Below are 21,405 nucleotides of genomic sequence, written 5' to 3' on the forward strand. Positions count from 1 at the left end.
CTTAAAAACTTAAAAATTCCTCTTAAGAAATGCACACAGTTTTTTGTTTGACACATACATGCACACCCACTAATGTGTCTAAGCCATTCAATTTGAGGACAACTAAGATAGTATATCTATTGTAATAAATAATTTAAATATTTTTCTGAGGTGCCTTATTTTTAAAGCTACTTAACACTTAAAAGTGAACTTTTTACCATTTTTATCATATAGACCATTGGCAGAAACATTCTATTTTTCTTTGTTATATAAAAGTAGTAATAACTATAAAGCATATTAAGCACAAGATGTGCCAGGCATTGTTCTATATGAATTAAACTATGTCATTTAACTCCCCCAACAACTCTATGTGAGAGGTACTGTTATTGTAGATATTTTACATATGGAGAAGTCTAGGCCTGCCCAGAAAAGTTAAGTAACCAGGCCAAATGTACGCAGTAAAGATTTATAATCAGAAAGTCTGTCTTTAGAGTCTGTGCTCTCACTCACTACACTATACTTTGAGCACCATATTATTTCATGAGGGCAACCCAGGTGGTATTCACAACGAACTTGTTTTTAGATTATAATGATATAATAAGAGAATGCAAGAGAGTGAAAACTATGATATCCTTTACATAACTAATTTATAACTAATACATTACTTAATTTGTTCTTTGGGCCTATAATCCACAGCAGGAAGCCTTTTAAATCAAACTTCTTTATATCCATCCAGATTCTATGAATATGTAAAATAAATTTGGTCAGCATTTAGCACTGAAGTTGTTTCTCTTTAATCTGAGATGTGAGGTCAGTTTTCTTTGGTATATGAGATGTGAAGAAAGAGGAAATGGTTAAAAGGAAAAAAGATCATATTTCTTGGAGCTTTGAGATACAAAGCATCAAGGAACTGCGTTTGAGTCATGAGAACAGTCACATGGGGGAAGAGTTATGTATAAAGCTAGGTCAGGAGTCCAGGAATATGGTGAGGCAGCATGGTGCACAGTGGATCATGCACAGGCTTTCAAGTCAGATAGACTTGAACTTGAATCCTGTCTTTATGATTTATTAGCTGTGTGACCTTAAGTAGGTATCTCACCATCTCTAAGCTTTGGAAAAAAACCTTTTTTTCTTCTTCAGAAAAGAAAAAAAAAGATCAGTTGTGATAATTAAGTGGGTAAAACACAGAGTGTAGCAAGGCTCATGACACAAAACATGTGTTTTATTAAATGTTAAAATCCCTAGGGTTATCCTGGGGACCTGAAAGGTCAAGGGAATTTCACAGGATTGTGGGGTCAGAATTTGTCAACATTTTTGATACTCTTGATCAACTTTGCTAAATTGCTGTGTAAAAGCAGTATTACAATGCAAAAATTACATTTTTAGTTAGAAAACTTGATTTCACTTTGCCTGTTACAAATGGCTATGATATTGACTTGAATTTAAGAAGACAGACAAGATGTTTATTTATATTAACTAGATCTAAAGCATGAATCTCTCTCTGATTCTTAGTTATCTTTATCAGTTCCTCTTAATTCATTCTTTAGCTACTGAGGCTTCATTTGAAATTTTTTGAATTAATAATTTTAGATAAATTGGAGATATGACAGATAAAATTTTGATTTTGTGTATATTTCCTACCAGCTACTCTGGCTATAACCCTCTGTCTCTTGAAGCAGGGTCTTTGTTTTCTCCGTGGTGTCTAAAACATGGTAGATAATAATATTTGCTGAATGAGTGAATGGATAAACAGATTACTTGCAATTTTATGTATATCCAAGCTATGAAAGCTTTTGAAAATGTAGCAGTGGCCAAGGATCTGGTTAGCAGACTAGCTTAAAAACTTATCACAATTGTAGAAATCAAGTATATATGGTAGGAAAAAATAGAAGAATATAGGCTAAAAGTCAATGAGAGGGAAACTTAATAAGTAAATAAAGGAATTTGAATAGAATAATGCTAATTTGATTGTGAACCAAATTAATTTATTATAAATTGATTACATGAGTTTTCCATTTTTTACAAAGATGTAAATTCATGGTATAAAGTCATCTTTTTAGAACTATATGTAGCAAAAATAAGCATAAAACATTTGCAAACCTTCATTTTAAAGTTGTAATATACCTTTTGCCCCTGCAAGTAGAGATGTATGAATTTTCCATTCAATAATCACTAGTTAAGTACCTACAGAATATCGTGCCAGGTGCTGTAGATGGATGAATAAAACATTGCCATTCAAGATGTTCGCAGGCTGCCAGGGAAGACTGACACACACAGAGCTATAGTGCAAAGTCGACCATGATGAGTGCATCTGAGAGTTAGGAACAAAGTGGTTTCGGGGCAGGGGTTATGACTAATACCAAACTGCAACAATTCCAAAGAGCTTTTCAAAAGCAGCAACCTCTGAGTTAGGCTTTTAAGGATGGCCCAGAGCCTGCTAGTGAGAGCACAGGTTGATAATGTGCATTCTAGGCAGAAGAAGGAAGTTTTTTATATGGCCTGTTTGCTTGTGCAGTTCTTTCGGTATTTGTTGCTAGCCCCATGTGGCCAAGGGTCCAAACCAGCACATTTTTTACACCTTGTACAAAGTCTCACTCATGAGAAGCACTCAGTAAGTTTTGGTTTTTGAATATCTGCATGACTGAATGAACAAAATTACAGATCCTTCTCAATATGGGAGAGTAATTTTCAAATAAAAAAATTACACTTCATGAGGGTTGTGTTTCTTTACTGTTTATACCTATGCAAAGGAAAACTTAAACTTTGTGAACTCTGGATAACATTTGTCTCACCAAATTTTAAGAAAACACAGCTGTGGTCTTTATTCCTATCTCTTTGTTCTTCTCTTTCTACACTTAATTTCTATATTTTCATTGGCTTGTTTAGATGCATGAATTCAAATATAGTCCTTTGGGTTTTTTTAGTCTAAAATAAAACTTCCTTAAGCTGAGGCTACTTATATATAATAAATGATATTCAGGCTGATGGTTTTAATTTCCTCTTTAGAAGCAAAACAAACTCATCCTATTGTACACATTCTGCATTCTCCACTTTATTATTTTTGTAAATACAGTGATAGAGAATGGGCGTGTATGTCCTATTGGAAAGTGTCCAGTAGTATCTAGAGGATTTAGCTAGGTTTTAAGGAGATTATATTAGCATTTGTGCTATAAATGACAGCTGGATAATTTTAATTCAATGGCAGTTTCAGCAAATTAAGACTTGTCACTGTTTTGAGTCCCTTTGCCTTTTCTTTCCCTTTTTAGATTTCGATATCTTGGAAATCTAAATGTATTAGAGTAGGATTCTTTTGGTATTTTGTTTTTCCTTTGGAAGCCAAAACAAAGACTCTTCAGAACGTCACAATCCCAAAAGGCAGCTGCAGGACTTAGGAGTCTGATCACAGCTACCTTTGTCGCATCCCAAACCAAATCTAGTGTTAAATACAAGAAGCACATTTTTCACTTTTGCTGTATTTCAGGGAGGGTAATAACAGCACTATATATTTGTAATTTATTGTATACGATCTTCCTTGATTCCCAGAGTAACCTGGAGAGATAAGTATGGTAAATATTTTCATCCCCTTTTATAAGCAAGGCTCCGTCATTTACCTACAAAAAAGGATGACTCCTGAAAGTCAACAGCAGCTGAGGGAAAGCGCTGGAATTAGAACCAAATTCAGTTCTTCGCCTGCTGTGTTCCAGTGCCCTAAGGGCTTCCTTTTACTGGCTTTCATATAAGCTGTGAAGAAATATGGGAAGCAAAGGAAAGAGAAGAGTGATGAAATGATTTGCAAATGAATTTAAAAGGTGACTAGCATAGTGCTGTTGGCATTTGGAGCAAAAGAGACTATTTGAGAATCATGGTGGAAGATTTGCACCACATAGAATTCCTGGGCTTTATACAAATTAAAAGTTCAGTTACTGTCCCAACATGAATGGTCTGTGGAATATGGACTGGAAGGGGCATGCCTCAAGCCAGGGAGACCTGTGAGAGATGTCATGATCTCTGTAAGAACTGATGGTGTGGAGGCAGGTGTGGGTGAGGAGGGTTGAGCTAGGTGGTGCCTGTGGGAATGGAATTGGAAGGACAAGTGAGCCCAAGGAACATTAGGAGTCTGGAATAGACAGAATTTGATGTTTATTAGGAAGGAGAGAAGGAAACAGTAGACAGCCCTGGACTTTCTCCTACTCTGAATAACTCTAGTAAATTTAGACAGTGCATACAAGCAGAGGAATGTTGACATTCCTAGTGGTACGTGTTATAGGGAAAAGAATAGATGATCTCCACAGCATGAAAGAAACATGGCTGTCTTATCCAGGACAAGGATGCATTTACCACGTGTCTGTTCAAATGTGGAGGCTTCCCAAGGGAAAGGGAGCCTGGTTTATCCAGCGATCACTTGTAGCCACCTCTGTCAGGACTATATGGAAGTGAAAATAAGTTGTATTCTGTATTATTAGTTTAAAAATGGGGACTTTTGATAAAGAAATATCTAAACGGATACGAACAGGAAAACCACCCAAGAGTGTTGGTTTTGATGATGCCTCTTCACAGCAAAATCTCAAGTTACTTTTGATGCTGAGGCATTGTCGGTGGGCCAGATTTTATTAGGTTAATTTTCTCTTCCAGAACTCCAATTACCATATGATATAATTGAGGAAAACGATGTCCTTGCTCCTTGGCATTAGAATTCAAAGATGAACTGCTGCAGGGATTTGTGGCTTTTAAAAATCACACATCTGAGAAAGGCTGTTACTTAGCTATTGAAACTATCTTCATTGGAAATTTGAAAAGCTGGAGAGAGACATATTTTGCTATATCATTGATTTTACTTTTTAGTAGGAATGTCTCTACTCTTGTTACACAGTCTTAAAGCAAAACACCAAAAAGAGTGATCAGAATACAATTGGTGGGTTTGAGTGGGGAACAAAATAATAAAAAGAAACACATTCCTCATTTGTAAGATAATGCTGAGATGCTTACTCAGGAAAATTTCTCCTGCTTCTGTTATAAATCAGAGAAGTATAAAAGAAATCAGGATGTGGAATGAAAAAATAACAGTGAACGTTGTTTTAAAATTGCGTGGCAGCTTGTCATTAAATTAGATGTTAGTGCCTAAGGAACCATTTGTTCTTTTCTGAAAGAGATGAAGAACAAGAGATTTTATCTTAATAAATCTTTTTCCCCTTTGTTTCCTTCAGGGGTCATGGTATACTGAAAAGGCACTCAATCAAGAGAAATCTGGGGGAAGCTGGAAACCATCAAGTTTTTGAGGCCATACAGGGGGCAGGAAAGATAGAGGTGGGTACATTTTTGATCCATCAATCCTGCTATGGAGGGTGTCCTGGAAAATATCTTTGTTGCTATAAAGCCAGGGGACAGCAAAGAAAAGTTAAAGTGGGAGGTCTTTATTTTAGAAAACAAATCAATATGGTTAAATTTAAGCTTGATAGAATCTACCGTTGATGTCAAATTAACAGCAGATAACACATGCCAAGAACTTGAATGACATGTTTCCATCTTGTGTCTGCCAGGGACCAGTGATCAGTAGAGACCCAGCTTGACTTGATATTTATGTTCTTAGCTGTTCTTCCTTAAATTGTTCTCAACAGCGACAGCTAGCCCAACAAAATAATGTTTTAAATTTCTGTCCTTTAAAACAGAAGAAAAACTCATAATGTTATTTGTCAGGTCTTATAAACTCACTGCTCTTGTAATACTGGTCTCCTTAGAGACCATAATGATAGCTTTATAAGCAGTACATACAAGTGGACATTCTTGATGATGCTGATTAGTGGACATAAATCTCAAATACTTTTTTGAGAAACGGGTATCTAAGGCCAGCCCAGTGCCTTGGTGTGCTGTGTTCTCCCGATTGGAGGGAGATACTCGTTTCCCTGTGGTAGTTAAGATGGCCCATCAGAGACCATGGAGTGAGCCTCAGCTTTCCTGAAGGCCCTCACACTCTCCTCCCACACCCGGATTCCCATGAGAACGTGGAAGAGTGGAAGACATTAGATTCAGTTTAGGCTCATTACCTGGTTTTCTCAAAATCAGTGCAACTTTCCTCCTAACCCACTGTGATTTCATTGGCTATGCCTTCATTTGCATGTGTTCTCTGAGCATTTTTGCTGCTTTCTTGTCAGCTTTTTACGTCAGCAAAGAGTAACCTGTTTTAAATGAAATCTACCTATTGTTACAAAGTAATTTAACACAAATAATTTTATCAATAGCATTTCTATTTCTGCATAAACAGCTGAAAATCTCCATATTAAGAAAAAACAAGTAAATTTGAAAACATTAATTTTGTATTTAAGGAAAATTAAAACAAACATAAAATAATTTATTGAGTCTTTATTGTGGGTGGAGTGTGTAGCGATTTGTAAGCATAATCTCATGTAACCCTCACTTATAATAACTGTATGAGAAATGTGAGGAAGGCATAGTTATTCCTGTGACAAATGTGCACCTTGCCAAATGTACACATTTAGCTACTAGGTGGTGAAGTTAGGATTTGAGCCTAATTTTGTCTGATGCTTAAAACCTATGTCCTTAACCAGCTTGGATAGGAAGATTTGGCAGGAGCTAAAATACTCTGTTTAGATGAGCAAAGTGTCTTGTTGTCATCAGGTATTTATAATTGGTGGTTAAAAATACACATTTTTAAGGAACACATTATCCTTCACTCTGTGAACTCTGCAAAAGAGTTGAAACATTTTTCTGATTCATTTAATGAAAAGCATAATGCCAGAAAACAAAAAAACTAAAAAACACTAACAAAAGTAGCACAAAAAATAAAATCACAAAAATTCACTGAAATACTAAACAGAGGACTGTAAAATCAACAAAAATACAGCAAATGGTGTTTATTCTAGAAAGATTCAGGTGGTTCAGTATTGCGAAATTTATTATAATTTAATGGTCATAGACTAAAGGATAAAACTACCATTTTTCACTTTCTAATAGATTCCAAATGACATTTATAAAATATAACTATATTTCTTTTAAGAAAACACACATATGTACAACGCAGTAATTTAGTAATAGAGAGATGTTATTAAATCGTGAAAAAGCAGAAAAAATGGAAAAACATTAGAGACGTACTACATGCCTTATTTCATCACTTATAGTTAACATTCTGTAAATTCTAGCCAATACAATAATTTTTTAAAAATGACTAGATAACATTTGAAAAGTTCTTATTATATATGCTAGAAACTGTTCTGAATACTTAACAAGTATTAACTCATTTAAACTTCATAACTATCCTAGGGAATACTGACTACTGTCATTCTCATTTTATACATTAGGAAGCTGAGGCCTAGAGAAGCTAAATAACTTGGCCAAGGGCACACAGTTAACAGTGGTAGAGCTGAACAAGCATGCAAGTAGTTTAATCATGAGTCTTTAATTTTAAATAGTGTCATATGCTGCCTCTCAAAGTTTACAATTATTAGAAAAGATTAAATAATTCCAGTTTCTTGTCTTGAATTATGCAGTGGATAATTGCAGAGGAGGGACACAAAGAAAAAATTTGGAGAGAAGTGTTTTCTGTTTTACGTAGAGTACTGTGCAAGATTGTTTTCTTCATCTCCTTCTAGAAAAGAGGTGGTATCTTTTTTCTTTTAAAAAAGTATATATATTTTATATAAAATACTTATATGTAAACTATTTATAATATATGTAAATATTTATATATAAAATATATATATTTTGCTAAAAATCCCAAGAAAATCAACTGAAGAAGTATTAGAATAGGAGACTTCAATTAAGTGATCATACAAAAGATAAATGTGTCTAAATCAATTGATTTTTCTATAACAGCTACGGTTAGAAAACATGATGAAAAAATCACATTTATAATAACAAATATCTATATCTATGAGTAAACTTAAGACTTAAATGAAGAAAATAACATTTTATTGGGAAACACAAAATAAGATTAGCAGTAATGAAGATTTATATTGTATTCCTGGATGAGAATAATAAATATTATAATGATGTTAGCTTCCCCAAATTAATTTATAAAATTAATGCAACTCCATGTAGAACCATAAAGAGATTTTTAGGGAGAGGTTGGCAAAATGATTATTAAAATCCATCTGGAAGGATGCACATACTAGGAAAATACCACATTTTTGAAAAAGAAGAATAATGAAGAAAGAACTTGTAATTCCAAGTATTAAAAAATATTATAAAATTACTATTACTATGATAGTATGTTATTTTTTACTAAAATAGAGATATAGGAGAAACTAAATCATCTTGAAAATTCCCAAAACAGATTTAAACATGTCAAGGTAATGTATAATAAAGAGCATTTCTTGTTGGTGGAGGAAGTATTTATTATTAGGAGAACACAATTACAATAGTTGTTAAGAAAAATTGTAAAGTTGAATCTTTTATTCCTACAAAATACAAATAAATATCAGATTAATTGAAGAAGAAAAAATAGGAAGCTATAACTAAAAATGGATTGGTGACTAATTTATAATCTTGTCTAATATGACATCAAAGGCAAAAACCGTAATTGAAGACTGATAGACTTGACTAAAGATATATTAAAACTTTTTTACATACAAATAGAAAGGAGACTCAAGCAGCATGCCTGGCAGTGGGTTTGAAAATTCTTTTCATGATTTTTTGAAGGATAGAATTAATAAATCAGTAAATTCTGACTCATATTCCAAGTCCACCACTGTTGGAAGGCTAAATAAGGCAGAGCCCATCCTGAGACAGCACTCATTTGGTATTGTACTCACCGTAGGAACAGAACAAATTCCAAAGATGGAATTCTAGAGAAGACCAAATAATGACATAGAAGTTAGGATTGTTCTACCTAAAAAGGTCAACTAAATTTGAGTTATTGAATTCAAGAGAGTAAGGGATTTCGGCTAGACAGTTTTATAATTCTTTATATGTGCTGGGGCATTCATTTTAATAGGTTATTGACATCATTGAGTAACGTTTGAAGTTTTACAATGTGTTAAAATGTGTTATCTTTAATAAAAATTAAATAATTCCAGTTTCCTGTCTTGAATTATACAGTGGATAATTGCAGAGTAGGGACAAAGAAAAAATTTGGAGAGAAGTGTTTCCTGTTTTATGTAGAGTACCGTGCAAGATTGTTTTCTTCATCTCCTTCTAGAATAGCTTTGCTCCTTCAACGCTGGGCCCTAGAGCAAGTGGGAAAGCAAAATTTATTATGGTCAATGAGTAACGAAATAAAGAAAAATAAAGTTTTAATCTATGTTAAATATCCCAGGTAATATCAGCCTGGACTATGACAATCAGTTCACACTAACACTAGCCAAACAGTAATTTTCTGTCCTGGGCTCTATTAGAAAAGTGACTAGACTCCAAGCCCCAAATAGCTCAAGAGAAAGAGTAACTGCTAGGCACATCAACTTCCTCATCTTTCTGTTCACATTCAGTCCCTCTCAGTGTCCCTGGCCACTGCTGTTCCTCCTGAGGTCACTCACCCTGTTCCATGCCTTTCTGCCAGTGGTCCCTTGGCTGACACAGTTCTCTCTACCAACCTCTCCCCAATCTGTGGTGCCCTTTTGTTTCTAGGTTCGCATTGCCCAGTGTTCTGCATCCAGCTATCCTTCCTCACCTTTTTAACCAGACCATTGTCCTTGGATCAGGTTTGTTTCTTCAACTCGTTCTGTCCACCAACTCTAAATAGGTTCTTCCCTCTCTGACACAAGGCTGGAACTGTTAATAGATGGCTTTTTCTTGGGAAGCTTAGCGGTCTTAGGGCTTGCCTAACAGCCATCATCAATGTCCTTCCTATAAGGACTTTTAGGTACTCATGAAGTTATATCCTTGACAGATCCATCCTGCTGGCTCATGAGACATGCTGGAAATGTCTGAATCCAAAACAACAACAACAACAAAATACCAGCTTAGACCCTAGCTCTAATACCCTTGCTAAACAAATATTGGATATTGGTTTAAGAAAGTATCTTCATTTATTCATAAATATACACTTAGTATATATATTATTGACTGTCCACAGAAAAAGGCCTGGAATAGCCAAAAGAAATGTGTAAAGTATTTTCTTCTTGTCATAAGTAATAAAAGCACAAGAGAGGCTTAGTCATTTTGTATTAAATAAGAGTAACAGAATCAGGCAAGCACAACCCTGAAAATAAAGAAATAAATCTTGTTAATTTTCATGCCAGCCAGACTATCACTTTTTGAAGATTGTTAAAAAACTGTTTGTAAGTGGTGAGTTCTGGAGGGGGAAATTGGCAACAAAACAAAACAAACAACAAACCAAAGAGCAGAACAGACACCCTTGCGAAGGAAAGAAAACAGAATATATACAAAGAAAGGAGGTGGTCATTGTCAGTTTAGCACTGTTAGTGATCAAAATAACTGCCACTTAATGTTCATAGAGTTTGCAAAACTCATTTTCTCATTCTTTCATTTAGTAAGTTTTTAGCCCCATTTACTGTGCGCCAATTGTGAGCACTAAGGATCCAGAGCTCAGAATACTTTGCAATTCCCCTGGGGTTTGTAAACTGCAGGATCTACAGATCTAGAGAAAAGTTGGCTAGACGACTGTGAGGAGACCCAAAGAGCATCACATCAAGAGTGGCTGACATTTAGTACTTCAGGGAGGTCCTAAGGGATGACATGCTAACGTTCTTCAACTATATGAGGAATATCATCTGTGTGACTGAGAAGGCAAAACTAGGTTGAGTGGCTGGGAATCAGAGGAGGGCATATTTTTATTTCAGCAGAGAAATGGCTGCTTGAAATTGCAACAGGCTGCCTCTGGTACCTGGGATGGTTCCAGAAGCTTGGTGCCACTAGGAAGGAAAGTGGCACAAGGGATTCATACATGAAATGGTGAGAGACTAGGGATGAAGAGTTGGTAATTAACTCATCTCTGAAGACAAAACATTCCTGATCTGTTACTGAGAACATTGATGTGGAAAGGGCTCCCCTGAAGACAATGCAATGACAGACTCCAAGGATCTGGCCCGCCAGCTTTACACTTAACTCTTAGGCCTTGGCCAAATTTCTCATCTCTGAGTCTTACTTCTTATATCAGAGAAATCGGGATATGTCTCACAGGAGCATGGTGAGAACTGAATTGAATAATTAGTGTAAATGAACTAATTTTAAATCTTTAGCCTATTATAGGCACTCAATGAATAGTACTGTTACTTGTGGGGACCTAGAATCTCATCTTGGGAAACACTTGGAATACCTTAAACAGTCCAGAAAGTTAAAATGATGCCCATTAATGTAGAATGTCCCTCTTACCCTATCCTTGGATTTGTAAAAACAAAATATTTCTAAAATGTGCCATGAAAAATAGTAAACACATATAACATTATAAAACATGTTGGGCCAATTGTTCCATTTTGTTAGTATTTGCTTATTATTTGTCTGTTCTTAGATGCTGGATTCCTTTTTTAGCTCAGTCTCCAGCTCTTTGAATTATGCTAAGAGACCTACATTGTCAACCTCCATATGTTATATCAAAAAGGATCTTGGACAGTGTATTATGACCTATTCAAAGAGAGCCTGGTCATACATGTTGGAAGAGTTTGAAAGTTGCTGGGGCTTTGGCTGTGAGTATGTTATCTGTTGCAATCAGGTCCTGTGTTTCAGTTGCGTTGTTGGTATTGGACATTGAATACTTTGAATTAGTCATTTTGGAGGCCAGAAGGACCTCCTGTGGTTGTGCTGTACCTGGGTTATACCAGTCAAGCAATTAATGACGGTCTGTAACATCAACTCAACCGACTGTGGGTCTGTTATGTGAGTTATGCTTACCAGCTCCAGTTAACGAGCCATGCCAATCGGCTACACTTTTCCAGGCCTATCTTTGATGAGATCTACCTTTCCTTTGTTTCAGTAGTGTTTTATTGGTATAACTTGTATATTGAGATATTTGAACAATGCCAAGAAGAACAAAGAATAAAATCGCCTCCCACCTCTCAGAACTGATACATTTTATTTTATAGTCATAAAGTCTTCCTTTTTAAAGAAATAAAATGGTGCAGTTAGTTAAGTCTCCTTTTGGAAGTATCTATGAATTAGTATATATTGTTCTAATCCATTTTATACTCTTACCCACATATTTATGCAACCATTCCAGTATTTAGTCTTGATTTATGTTTTTAGAATTTATAAACATTGTATCACACTGCTTTTCACAACACTCTGTTTTTGAGATCTAGATAGTTATATGTAGTTCTACATCTGCTCTCCTTGGTGAAATTTATGTATTTTTGACAAGACATTTACTATTCACATTGTAGTGGCTTTCTTTACTCCTGAATTGGGCTGATGGATGACAGGATGTTATTGCTGGAAGATTCAGGAGAAAACAGCATTCTGATTGACGTCTTTACATATAGTCAGCACTGGGACTCTATGAAAACGACAAAAGCTAAGCCAGATAGGAAGTCAGGACAGTATAAATAAACTAGGACTTTCCCAGGCAAACCCTAATGGAGAATTCGCCTGCATATGAAGAAAACACGGCTGCGGAAGGAGAAATGACTTTCTGGGTTTCACAGCTGGGTCATGGCAGTCCTTGAAATTACCAGCCCAAATCTCAAAATCAAATAATTGCATGAAATAAGATATACGTAGAATGCTTTCCAGTCCATTGTTCTTTTCATCATGGTGCCTCTTATGTTTAAACAAGATATAGAGAACTAAGACAATGGATTCTTAGGGCCACCTCATCAGGAAATTGCCTGATATCCTGCCTTCAGAATGGCTAGTTACCGTCTGGCTTGAATCCATCATTTTCCCCTTATGATTGCTCTCTCCCTGCCCAGATAAACGTAATTATAGCCTCTTTCCACTGGATGAGGCACCCTGTCCCCTTTGTCCCAATAGGTAGCGGAATGTGGCCAGGTAAATCAGGTTTCACTGGTGAGCAGAAGTCATCTCTTTTGCATTTACTTGTCAGCTTACCTTTGCTCTATATTTGTCTTGTTAACAGCTGGCTGTTAATGAATGTAATATGTCTGTTTCTGCAAGGTTTGGGTGTGCCAAGATTGAACAGGAGACAGATAACTGACTCACTAATTAACTAGGAGTTTTTAGTTCCAACTCAGGTCTGCAATTTCCTTAACTAGATCCAATCTCGGGTGTTCTTGATAGTAAGGTGGTATTACAGTTATATCATTTATACTACATGGAGGTAGGACAAATGATTTATCATTTCATTTTTATTTTAAACTTGTAAACTGATATAACTCCAAGGATTAAAAAGTTTCACCTAATTATGTTCTTAATAAAATTATGGTAATTTGATTATTTTGCAAATAAATTCAGTCTGTAAATCCTAATTTACAAATGCTTGAGAACACAAAATACTTTTGATTAATTTAATGCCATTCTGTTATCCTACCTTGTAAATAACATAGACATTGTAACTATAGTCAAAACAAATGAAAATCCATTGGTAGGGAAGTGTGGTATTTATGGTTGTTCTTAAATACAACCCTAAAAGTTCAAGGGTATAACTTTAAAAAGATGAAGTCATTGTCCAAAACTGCACATAAGCTGATTTTTGTTATTTGTCTCAAATAGTGTATCTTCAGATTGCTGAGGGACGTCATGAATATTTTAGCTGCAATTATCAAAGTCTTCAGTATATAACCTTTCCATGTGTGGGCATGACTGCTGCAGGGTGGTTAAAAGAACAATGTCCCTCAAGGTCATATCCACATCGCCTACCGTGGAGGCTCCTCTTTGGTTTAGTTTGGTCTGTGGTTTCATGCTATTTGTATGTCATATGGAACATGGCTCAACTTGGTGAGCTGACTGCTAGGGGTCCACTCAAAATGAGCCCCTTCACTTAAAATGATTTCATATGTTAGTCTGTAGAGTCTGTGTTTAGTATTTAAATACATATTATAGCTTAATCACATCACATCAAGTTGTAATTTCAGCAGTACTTTATAATTTTTCTTTGGCTGTTTCACTTGCAGCAATTTACTAGCCCATCGCATGAGATTTCATAGTCCTTCTGAAACTCGCTGAACATTTATTTGGATGACACGAAAGAGTTTATGGAAGGAGCACTTGAATGTTAGAAGTCATATCTCTATTCTGTACCTTACTTTGCCATCATCTAGCTGCCTGAATCTTAGTAAATTATTGAAAGATATAGCACAGTGCAAGGGGTTAAAAATCATTGACAAATCTGAGTCCCAATTGTGCCATTTGTTAGCTGGTAAATTTACCTAACCTCCAGTCTTGAGGTTCTCATCTGTAAAATGGATCTGACAATAGCATCTCTCTTATAAAGTTATTTAGAAGGTTAAATGAATAGATATTTATAAAGCACTTAGAATGGTGCCTAGATGACTGATTGTTTAATAAAACTTTACTGTGATTGGACTTCATTGGGTTTGATTTCTGGAAGAGTATTTCTGGTTTGAAGATTATGTTGTTTTAAGTTTCCGTTTCTTGCTTTTGCTTTCAACACGCCTTTGCCTTTGACTTACTACCCTTATGCTGGTGTGAAAGCATTGCTTCTATGCAAAGTAGTAGTGGCTTCATGGTCTAACAACAATGATTTTTTTGTCATTTGTTTTAAATTAAGGCACATTTCAAAATTGTTAAATTTTAAAGAATTGTTTTACAATATAGGCAAAATACCTACATATCTTATAATTATGTAGACTGTGACAATCTCTGTAACTGGGTTTAGAACTTGTGTTTGTATGGTGTAGACATTCTGTTTACCTTCTGAAGGGTTAATATATTTCATTTCCCAATTTCTATCTTTATAAATGTGCTCTTGGTTGGAAGGCTGTTTGGAAAACGGAATCTGATGATTCCTTGTCACGTCTTATAGTGTCAGTGAAAATATTCCACTGTTTATCGACCTCTAGTACAGGTTGGTGCATGACTATCTTTTTATACTTATCACACACCCATAACTCTTTGTTAAACAGTTCTCAGTCTTTTTTAATTAAGCTTGAAACCTGTTAAAATTGAAATATTTTGTAGTGCATAGAGTAGTCTAACATCAGAATTTAAAGTGCTTGGATGGCAGAAGGACTGACTAGTTTGGTTTTTAAAGACAGGGTGTGCCCACCAGGGTGAACTAAGCCACTGAAATGGGAACTCGTTTTAGCCCATGGGAGAAAGTCCAGCTAAGCTAGTGGCCTCATGATCTAGAGAGAATGATGACAGCAACAGGAGGCTGTCCTGACAGGCCGGGGGTCGGAGTCTGAGTTGACCAGCAAGGTGCAGCAGATGGTGTCCCAGCAGGGGGGCAGACCATGGTGACACAGAGCCTGGAAGCAGGTGATATCCAGGCAGATAAACAGAGAGGTCTCATCCCAGATAGTATGGACCCAGGGTTGGGGCTGGGGTTGGGAAATGAAATTCAGGCCCTGGAAAAACTGGATAGACTAGCCCAAAGGCCCATTTCAGAGGGAGCAGAGTGCTATCCAGGACATTAAAGCAGAGACTCTGTTATGTGGGCTGCAGGTTAAAGGGGACTTGGGACACCCTCAGTTTTGAGGGTTGTGTGGCCTGGAGGGACGCTGGAGTCGGGAACCAGGCCAGTCTTTATAGATGCTGACCTTGATAGTCCTTAAAATAGACTCACGTGGCTGTCATTTGAAAATTTAAAAGCTCTTGTGGTAGCTCACAGCGGAAAAAAAAGTGTGGCAATGAATATACATATGTCATGTGTAACTGAAAAACTGTGCTCTACACTGGAATTTGACACAACATTGTAAAATGACTATTACTCAATTTAAAAAAATGTTTAAAAAAAAGAAAATTGAAAAGCTCAAATGTGTTAATTACTAATCTGTGCTTTACTGTATTGCTAATAAATTAGATTAGAAGGCAGCTTTGATGTAATAAATCTTGCTTTTTTTTTTTTTGTCTTTTGTAAAACTTGCACTAGCTTTCAGATCAGAATGAATTCCATGCAGTTGAAACGGCTCCCATGGGGGCTAGGTTAAGTGAAGCATACAATGTAGAGGTGTTATTATTCCCTGCTCTTTTTGGATTTATCCTGAGAAGTCAGGTATCAGAGAAGAGAGTATAAAATGAGAGGATTAGCAAGTAAGTGGTTGTTTCTGGCTGAGCTTGCTTGAAATGGAGGACAAAACAACATGGAAGGGAGTTGCTGAAATTTCTTTCCCTGCAATGACATGGAGTGTGGTCGTTACGTTACTTGGGAGCTCTGCATCAAACCAGGACGCTGCCTCCAAGGAATGATAGAAAATTGAACGTTGGCTCTTTTGCCGACGTTGTGTCTTAACTTTAACAGCTTCCTGCTATTGATCTAGATTTTATGCCTAATGACATATTTGTGATTAAAGAAAAAAAAGACTCATATAAAATAAAGTCCAGGCATGCCTGTTCCTTATATTTTAGGTTAAATCTTAGGCTGATGTCCACTTTTTCAAAACTTCTACTGGGTTATTAGGAAGTACCAATGCTTCATTATTGTTTCCCTAAGTACTGTTTTCCGTAGAAGAAAATTTGTGGTTGTTCCTAATAGACTTTCTTTATACTGGTGAATATTGCATAGAGACACTAAGCATTCATTTATCAAATGAAAGTTAATTTATGTAATTAAGGTGGAGATAAATTTGGCTGTTATGAAATCTAGGTTAAAATTCTAACTTTTTGTGTGGCTTTGGGGCAAGTTATTTACTATACTGGGTTTTAGTTTTGTATCTCAATTTTTACCATGGTCATAGAAATACTCTATCTCCAGTACATCTTGGGAATCACAGTGGATAACAAAGTTTCCCTTTTTTTTTAATGGAAATTTTTAGTGGAAATCATTTCAATATGTCCCACTCTTATATGGCCTCATAATTTGAACATATTTGTATTAGTCAGGGTTCTACCAGAGAAACAGAGCTAGTAGGAAATATATATTAAAAGACTTATTGCAAGGAATCGGCTTAAGTGTTTGTGGAGGCCGCCCAGCAGAGCCTGAATCTTTGGGCAGGGAGGGCAGGCTGGACACTCTGGGTCAGGGGTTAGTGCTGAGTTCCACAGGTGGCATTTCTTTTTCCTCAAGGAAACCAGTTCTGCTCCTAAGACCTTTTGAATGATTGGATCACGCCCACCCAAGTGATTGAGAATAATCTCCTTTACTAAAATCAATTTATTGTAGATGTTAATCACATTTACAAAATTCTTTCACAGCAACACCTAATTCAGTGTTTGAGTCACCAGAGACCACAGCTTAGCCAAGTTGACACATAAACCTGATTATCGCAGTCTACTCCTTGTCAGCTTGGTACCCATACACATTTCCTTAAATCATACTTAATCTCAAAATAATGACAGCAACAAAGTCATACTTCCACCTAACATGATACAGCTATCCTATAACTGAAAGCGTGCTAACCCTTTTTCCCTAGGAGAGGTGCAGGGTCATTGGAGGTTCACTCTTCTTATATCCTATAACTTAAAATATAGGATAAAGTTAGCTATTATTAATATATCTTATATTAGAAGATAAGCACTTGAGAAGGAAGAAGCAAAAAAATATTTGACACACAAACACAAACATTTGCAACAGAAAGGAAGAATACGTATAACTTAACAGTCCTCATTTCTGGAACTGGTCACATGGTGAGAGTTGGTATTTATAACTCCTTTCTTTTACTATGTAATCTGTATATTCCATGTTCCCTTTGGTCTCAAGCAGGTACCTCAGCTGGTTATGGTTCTTTGCCTGGTAGGGTGACCCAAACCTCCATTCCTAAAGGGTCTGGGCCATTAGCTGTTTTATGGCTTTCATTGACTTGTGAATTGAATCGTAGATTTCATTGACCTTAGTCACAGAGCATGGTAGTACTGAGAGCTGCCCTAAGGGATCTCCTATATTACAGACATACTCTTCCTTACTCCACTGTGAAGTACAGCCCGGTCGTCCCTTGGTAATCAGCATCAGTCACCCCAGCCAATATAGAAATTCCTTTCTTTGCCTATTGTTTCAGAGCCCTGTGGAGCCCAAAGTGACTGGTGGCAGTCTTTACTCTCAAATCAGTGGGATCGTTGTTGTGTCTCCTTGGTGGAAGCACTCTTCTCTTTGAAACCAAGATCTCTTGAAGAGTGAATCAAAAGATCACAGGGATGGGAAGCAAAATTTTGCAAGCAGATTGCTAGGGATATTACTGACTGGTGTCATTCCCATTTCCACCCCTTGATTCCTGGTCCCATGAATCCTGGCTATGGGAGAGAGAGTATCATATATTGGATGCTGATTTATAGTATTTTAGCATCTTGATGGATATGGCCAGAGCCTGGCCGGGTACCACCACATTGGTATAACTGTAGTGGAGTCTTCAGAGGCCATTCCACTGTTCTGTCTTGCTTTCTGCTTCAAGATGATGGAGAAAATTTTAATACCAGTAAGTGAGCATTTGCCGGATATCATTTGTTATGAAGTGAACTCCTTGATCAGAAACAGTACTGTGTGGAATGATGCCACATTAAGAACTCATGTTGTATTTGCTCCTGAAAGATTGGGCACTCAGCAGTGGCTGTAGCCAGGTTAGCCTTGGTGAATGCAATTCCATGTTGCTGAGCCCATGTATAATTCTTACCTCTGCCATAATGTTCACTGTTCATGAGCCCATTGGGCAATAACAGTCGTAGCTTGGCAAAGAGGCTCAGATCGAGAAAATAGATCAGCCTGTCCATTTAATGATTAAAATCCTCATCTGCTAAGGTCAGCCTTTGGTGAGCATCCACATGGGACACAAATATCTTCACATTCTTTGCCCATTCAGAGGGGTCTAAGCACATACCTCTTCCCCAAATTTCCTTGTACCAATTTTCTGACCATTTTCCTTCCAAATTACTGACCATCCAGTCAAACCGCTGGCCACAGCCCGTGAGTCAGTACAATTTTTTTTATATCTCTGGCCATTTCTCCTAAGCAATCTGAACATCTAGCAGCACTATTCAGATTTCTGTCCCCTTGGAGAATTTCCCTTCACCATTGTCCTTCAGAGATGTATTAGCAAGGGGGCTGGAGTTCCACTGCTGTCCACTTTCAGTTGATGCCTGCATATCATACAGAACCATCTATAAACCAGGCTCAAGTTTTCTCTTCCTCAGTCAACTAGTTTGAGGGAACACTCCATGAGGCAATAGGTATGGACAGGTAGAGGACAGATAAGGTAGCAAGACAAGGGGCCATGGGCATTTGGACTAGTTTCTCATGTAATTTACTTATGTCTTCAGGGCCTACTTGGGTCCAAACTCACGTATACCTCTTCCAGTTGATACCAGAGTGCTGCTGTGCACTCCCAGCTTTATGGCTTGGTGGGTCAGGCAGCAACCAGTTCATGATGGGCAGCTTAAATCTTATGTTAATTTGGTGGCCTGTGATTAGGCATTCATTTTCTACTAAGACCCTGTAGCAAGCCAAAATCTGTTTCTCAAAAAGAGAGTAGATACCTGCTGAAAAAGATAGGGCTTTGTTCCAAAAGCCTCAGGGTTTGCCTTATGATTCACTAGTAGGGGCCTGCCAAATCTCCCAACAGCATCATGATCTGCCACTGGCGCTCAGAGGAGAAGGCTGGGAGAAAGAGCCAGTACAGCAGGTTCTCAAGAGAAGTTATCCTCCCCTTCACTCAAGGGATTCTCAGTCTATAAAATAGGTCAAGATTAAGAATTAATGGAGAAGTTGTAACTCTGTTTTGATGATTCAAGATAGACCTCTGTCCATTAGTCCTAAAAATCTTATGCGTATACTGATCAAGTTAGAATGTATCAGCTTGCCCATCTGCTTATTTTCTAGGGACACCATGATCACAGCCAACACCATAGGTCTCTCTCTGCAAGCCAGGCTATTCTGATTGCTGCTTTGTCTCTGCTGTCCCTCATAGTAACCACCTGTGTCTTTGGTGATTAAGTGCTACCACTTGGCCCCACCACCCTGGCACCCAATTTTCCCTGTTGCATTTAGGGATGCCAGTTTAGTGACAGCAATTCCCACTATAATATCTGACCTGTAGAAAAGAGTGACCACAGAGTTCTTCAGGGATGCTGGGACTCCTTTCACAAAAGTATTCCTTGCAGTCACAGTGGAAGGTGTGTCCTTTGGACCCTCCTGGGGTAGGGGAGCAGGTTTCATATGATAAAGCCTCTTTAACATTTATTCTGCAGTATACCAAGGCAGTCATTTCTGGCATTTTGATTTCATTTAATGTTGGTCCATGTTTCAACCAACTAAACTAAATGTTAGCCTACTTCCTAACCCCTTCAGCAAAAACATTGAATCTAGAATCTCTGTTTGGTGTGCCCATATCAATAAATTCATTCGAATTCAACTTTATGTTTTTTCCACAATCATCCAGCACCTTTAATATACATTCATGCACCCATTCCCGAGATTTCTGTCTGGGGAATAAGTTGGAAAACTTTTGGTGTGTCATGTAGCACACTTCCTCACTGTGTACCTCACCCTTTGGAGCCTGCTGGAAGATGGGTCTAGTTAGAAATCTAGAAGCAAAGAGGGGTGGTGGGGATAGGTCCTGAAGAGAGTCTGCTGTGTCTTGCAGGGCAATTCCCTCAGGAGAGACTGTTACAGGTTCTTCAGGCAGAGTAGGGGTTAACCTCTTCACACAGAGGTGGAAGACTGGCTTCTATTAGCAAATGACTCAGCAGAATTTAGGGGTTTGAAATCCTTAGTTTCATTGGGATTTCCCAAGTGTATCTGTTCCAATTTTCAAGATTCTACTCCTTCCCAGTCAGTGCCCTCGCTGTAATGAAGATGTTCTGCAAGGTTGGAAATTCAATTTGTGTGTGTCAGCAATTTACAGGTTGAGATTCTGGGTTTGAAATCTCAGCCCTATAGCTACAGGAGATATGGGTTTCCTTCTGAGCAGACATAGATGTATTGAGGTCATTTATGCAGAACTCGTTCTGGAAATTTCCCTTTTCTACAGCACAGTTAGGAGCAACCAACTAAGAGAGAAGTTATATGAGTATGGTTATGCAGACTGGGTAGGCAAGTCCAGAGGTTGGTTGGCAGGCTGGAAACTTTCTGGCAGGAAGAAGCCATAGTCTGCAGGTATCATTTCTTCTTCCTCAGAGAAAGCACTGTTCTGTTCTTTCAGCTGGCTGGGTCAGGCCTATCCAGATTATTGAGGATGCTTTACTTAAATCAAATTGATTGTAGTTGTTATCACATCTGCAGATTCCTCTACAATACCACCTAGATTAGTGTTGATTAAATAGCTGGGGACTGTAGCCAAGTTGGCCCAGGAAACTGAGAGTTCCAGTAGTCAGTTTTGTTCGTGATGACTCAGAGTCATCGCATGTAGGCAGACGTGAAGGATGTGTATGCAGATAGTGGCTAATTACCCAAGCACAGGCTCTAGAACTTGGTTTCTTGAAAGAGTTCTAGGTACTAGTTCACTTTTTAGTCATTTA

General features: G+C 37.3%; 1 protein-coding gene across 12 annotated transcripts in view; it reads left to right on the plus strand.

The window, feature by feature from the left end:
* PKIB (cAMP-dependent protein kinase inhibitor beta) overlaps positions 1 to 21,405 on the plus strand; it is a 103,159-nt gene that overhangs the window by 14,234 nt on the left and 67,520 nt on the right. For 10 of the 12 annotated variants that reach the window (XM_072965817.1, XM_072965818.1, XM_072965816.1 and 7 more), the window contains exon 2: positions 5,184 to 5,283. The exons of the other annotated variants lie outside the window; for them this stretch is intronic. The gene's annotated coding sequence lies outside the window, so the exon portion shown is untranslated. The remainder of the gene's footprint in view (positions 1 to 5,183; positions 5,284 to 21,405) is intronic. 12 annotated transcript variants of the gene reach the window in all.

The sequence above is a fragment of the Vicugna pacos genome, chromosome 8, assembly GCF_048564905.1.
Source record: "Vicugna pacos chromosome 8, VicPac4, whole genome shotgun sequence".
NCBI classification, from domain to species: domain Eukaryota; kingdom Metazoa; phylum Chordata; class Mammalia; order Artiodactyla; family Camelidae; genus Vicugna; species Vicugna pacos.